The sequence below is a fragment of the Triticum urartu genome, chromosome 3, assembly GCF_003073215.2.
Source record: "Triticum urartu cultivar G1812 chromosome 3, Tu2.1, whole genome shotgun sequence".
NCBI classification, from domain to species: Eukaryota; Viridiplantae; Streptophyta; class Magnoliopsida; order Poales; family Poaceae; genus Triticum; species Triticum urartu.
The window spans coordinates 414,909,065-414,914,591 of NC_053024.1; positions in this window are offsets into that span (position 1 = coordinate 414,909,065).

The following is a 5,527-nucleotide window of genomic DNA, read 5'->3' on the forward strand; positions in this document are numbered from 1 at the left end:
CTTCTTATCCTATCTGAAGTTTGCTGATGACTAACGGGGAAATCAGATTCAACCCGGCCCCGCCATCCACCAACATCTTTGTGACCTTGAGATTGCGGATTGTTGGAGAGACCAACAACGGCAAACATCCTACCAAAGTGGTATCGCTAGGGTGGTCCTCCTCGTCAAAGATGATGGGCGTACGGGACCATTTGAGCGGCTTTCGTGCTTTGGGCGCTGGCTCCATGGCATTGACCTCTCGCACTCACCGCTTGAGCTGGCGGTGAGAAGCGTGCAAAGATGCACCTCCATCAATGCACAGGGTGTCTATGGCCTTGTGAAACTCTTGCTCATTGGTTTCCTCTTCATCCCCTCCATCACTCTCATCTTCACAAATTTCCTTCTCTCGACCTCTGGCGGGCTTTCCATGGTTCCGAAAGGGTTTGTCCGGGCGATTTACTTCACCGCCTCAGCCCTTACTGCTAGTAGCATTCTGACCTTTTTCCTTATCACGCTTCTCATATTCTGCCTTCTACTTCTTGACAAGCTGCTCAACATGGTAACACTCTTGAAGGTCGTGGCCCTTGGTCCGATAAATCTTGCAATATGCCCCCTCACCTTTCCTGGCTTTCTCGGTAGCAGCGGCCTCCCAGCAGTTAGTGCATACGGCAACTTCCTTGCCGGCAGCCTCAGCTTTGGCCTTCTCGCTTGTACTAGGCATACCAGATCCTTCAACACTCGTTACTGCCTTAGCTCTTCGCTTCTTACTGTGCTTCTTGCTCTTCTTCTGATTAGTTGATTCATCGTCATCCTCTGAATCAACATTGATGCAATCTTCCTATCCAGGCAATCTCTTTCCCTCCTCCATCCGAGCACACTTATCCACTAATGTGTAAAGCTCATTCACAGTCTTGGGAAACCACACGTTCATCTTGGAACGGATGCGGCGGTTGCGCACATTGGACTGGAAGGCTGCTATCACAGCTACTGGATGGATATTTGGCATATTTCTATGAACTTTGTGGAATCTTATAAATACTTATGGATGGTTTCTCCTTCCTTCTGCTGGAGAAGCTGCAAATCGCTGGGCATGTCGGGTTCTTGATGACCGCCAATGAAGGCGCCAATGAACTCGTGGCAGAGGTTGGCCCATGACGAGATGGAGTTCTCCGGTAGGTGCATCAGCCAAGACCTCACATTGGATTTGATGGCCAAAGGGAAGTAGTTGGCAAACACCTTCTCATCACTACAAAAAAAGGCACTTCCATGATGATACGTGTTTGTCATAGTAGGTCACGTTTTCTATCATGCATCTACATCCATGACAAATTTATGACAGAATCAAGATAGTCATACTTGTGCTGTCGTAGAAGTGTTCCATGACATTACCAAAATTATCATCACGGAAGTGTCCACTTCCATGACGATAAATCGCGCATCATGGAAGTTCTTTCGTCAAGGGTGACCGACACATGGCATCCACCGTAACGGGTCGCCATTAAGCTATCGGGTCCGGTTTTGGATCCGATAACTCGTTAACAGCCCGGACCAATGAAGATTTTCCACGTGTAAAATTTTCATTGGACAGAGGAAACACGTGTTGGCTCACCGTTGGGACAGATGTCATCCATTCATTGGACAGGAGGCGCCTATGATAGGTCGACACGTGGCACGGCCCAAAAGTGGCCCATAAAGATTAAATGGGCCAGCCTAACTAAAGGCCCATAAGATTTCGCCAACCATAATGGGCCGGCCCAGCTAAAGGCCCATGAGATTTTGCCGACCATAATGGGTTGGCCCAACTAAAGGCTCACAAGATTTTGAGGACAATAATGGGCCGGCCCGTTAACAGGCTGTCATGTTTTGGGCCAAATGTCGGCCCATAATTGATCTGGTCCATTAACAGCCTGCCATGTTCCGGGCCCAATAAAGGCCCATATGAGATCCAGCCCATTAAAAGCCTACCAAGTTCTGGGCCAAATTACGGCCCAGATCAGATTCGGCCCTTTAAGAGGCTTTGGGCTAAATTATGGCCCATATCAGATTCGGCCCGTCAACTCGACACTATGCATTTGGGCCCACTTGCTAAAGGCCCATTTAGTAATTCGGCATCATATTAGTTTCGGCCTGTTAAAGGCCTGTTTAACATTTCGGCCCTATATGTATTTCGGCCTATTAAAAGCTCGTCATATAGTTGAGCCTAACTACGGCCCGGTTTGCATCCGGCCTGCTCCCCGCCGATAATCTGATTGGGCCAAACAAGGACCGAGACAATTTTGGCCTGTTAACGGCTCGTGATGCGATTGGCACAATCATGGGCCGGGGTCTATTTCGTCCTGCTGCCGGCCCGTGAGCTGTTTGGCACGTTTCAGGCCCAACCTACTTCTCACCCTCCTAAAAGCCCATTGATTTTTCTTGCGGAAAATAGGGCCGGTGGTTTACTCGGCCTATTAGAGGCCCAAATCTACTAGTGGGTCAGTTTACATTTAGGCATGTTAACGGACTGATTATGTAGTGATTTGCATGACGGCCCGATTATGTACCATAATTTTACAGTTTGGCCGGTTTACTGCAAAGACAGGATATATATACAGTAAAATAACTGCAGAATCGTGAATAAGAAAAAAACCTAGACTATACAATAAAGAAATTACAGCATATTACATCTATTGGGCATCAAAGTTCGCCACTATGATAATAAAGCACAAGCAGACAGCAGATTACATACACTATGCATCAAAGATTGATACGTCCATTTTGCATCATGCTTTTATATCGATATTTATTGCATTATGGGCTGTTATTACACATTATGTCACAATACTTATGCCTATTCTCTCTTATTTTACAAGGTTTACATGAAGAGGGAGAATGCCGACAGCTGGGATTCTGGGCTGGAAAAGGAGCAAATATTAGAGACCTATTCTGCACAGCTCCAAAAGTCCTGAAACTTCACGGAAGACGTTTTCAGAATATATAAAAAATACTCAGCGGAAGAAACTCACCAGGGGGGCCACACCCTGCCCACGAGGGTGGGGGCGCGCCCTACCCCCCTGGGCGCGCCCCCTACTTCGTGGGCCCCCTGGTGGCCCTCCGGTGGCCATCTTCTGCTATATGAAGTCTTTCGATGGGAAAAAAATCATAAGCCATCTTCTTGGACGAAACTCCGCCGCCACGAGGCGGAACCTTGGCGGAACCAATCTAGGGCTCTGGCGGAGCTGTTCTGCCAGGGAAACTTCCCTCCCGGAGGGGGAAATCATCGCCATCGTCATCACCAATGCTCCTCTCATCGGGAGTGGGCAATCTCCATCAACATCTTCATCAACACCAACTCCTCTCAAAACCCTAGTTCATCTCTTGTACCAAATTCTTGTCTCCAAGTCCGTGATTGGTGCTAGTAGGTTGCTAGTAGTGTTAATTACTCCTTGTAGTTGATGCTAGTTGGTTTAATTGGTGGAAGATCATATGTTCAGATCCTATATGCATATTAGTACCCCTCTGATTATGAACATGTTTATGCTTTGTGTGTAGTTACTTTTGTTCCTGAGGACATGGGAGAAGTCTTGCTATTAGTAGTCATGTGAATTTGGTATTCGTTCGATATTTTGATGAGATGTATGTTGTGTCTCCTCTAGTGGTGTTATGTGAATGTCGACTACATGACACTTCACCATTGTTTGGGCCTAGAGGGAGGCATTGGGGAGTAATAAGTAGATGATGGGTTTCTAGAGTGACAGAAGCTTAAACATTAGTTTATGCGTTGCTTCGTAAGGGGCTGATTTGGATCCATATGTTTCATGCTATGGTTAGGTTTACCTTAATACTTTTGTTGTAGTTGTGGATGCTTGCAATAGAGGTTAATCATAAGTGGGATGCTTGTCCAAGTAAGGGCAGTACCCAAGCACCGGTCCACCCACATACCAAATTATCAAAGTACCGAACGCGAATCATATGAGCATGATGAAAACTAGCTTGACAATATTCCCATGTGTCCTCGGGAGCGCTTTTCTCTATATAAGAGTTTGTCCAGGCTTGTCCTTTGCTACAAAAAGGATTGGGCCACCTTGCTACACTTTATTTAGTTTTGTTACTTGTTGCTCGTTACAAATTATCCTATCACAAAACTATCTGTTACCACTTATTTCAGTACTTGTAGAGAATACCTTGCTGGAAACCGCTTATCATTTCCTTCTGCTCCTCGTTGGGTTCGACACTCTTACTTATCAAAAGGACTACGATAGATCCCCTATACTTGTGGGTCATCAATACTCTTTTCTGGCGCCGTTGCCGGGGAGTGAAGCGCCTTTGGTAGGTGGAATTTGGTAAGGAATATTTTATATAGTGTGCTGAAATTTACTGTCACTTGTTACTATGGAAATTAATCCTCTGAGGGGCTTGTTTGGGGTATCTTTACCCCGACCAGTAGAGCAAAGAGTTGCTCCTCAACCCACTGAACCTACTGAAAATGAAAATGTCTGCTTTGAAATTCCTTCGGGTATGATAGAAAAACTACTAGCTAATCCCTTTTTAGGAGACGGAACAAAGCATCCTGATGAGCATCTAATATATGTGGATGAAGTTTGTGGATTATTTAAGATTGAAGGTGTACCCGGAGATGTTGTTAAGAAGAAGGTCTTCCCTTTATCTTTGAAGGGAGACGCATCGACATGGTATAGGCTATGTGATGATATGGGGTCTTGGAATTACAAACGATTGAAATTGGAATTTCATCAGAAGTTTTATCCTATGCATATTGTTCATCGTGATCGCAATTATATATATAATTTTTGGCCTCGCGAAGGAGAAAGCATCGCTCAAGCTTGGTGGAGGCTTAAATCAATGTTATATTCATGGCCCAATCACAAGCTCTCAAGAGAAATGATTATTCAAATTTTTTATGCTCGGCTTTCTGATAGCAATCGTACCATGCTTGATACTTCTTGTGCTAGCTCTTTTATGATGAAGACTATTGAATTCAAATGGGATTTATTGGAAAGAATTAAACGCAACTCTGAAGATTGGGACCTAGACAAAGGTAAGGAGTCAGGTATGACACCTGGTTTTGATTGTGTTAAATCTTTTATGGATACCGATGTTTTCCGTAAATTTAGCACTAAATATGGACTTGACTCTGAGATAGTAGCTTCTTTCTGTGAATCTTTTGCTACTTACGTTGATATCCCCAAGGAGAAGTGGTTTAAATATCATCCTCCCATAGAAGTAAAAGTAGTTGCACCCATTAAATTTGAAGAAAAGATTGTCACTTACATTTGAAATACTTAAGAAAGCATTGATCTCTGCACCTATTGTTCAGCCACCTGATTGGAATTTACCCTTTGAAATTATGTGTGATGCTAGTGATTATGCTGTAGGTGTTGTTCTAGGACAAAGAGTGGATAAGATATTAAACGTTATTCAATATGCTAGTAAAACCCTAGACAATGGTCAAAGAAATTATGCTACCACTGAAAAAGAATTCTTAGCAGTTGTATTTGCTTGTGATAAGTTCAGACCTTGTATTGTTGATTCTAAAGTAACTATTCACACT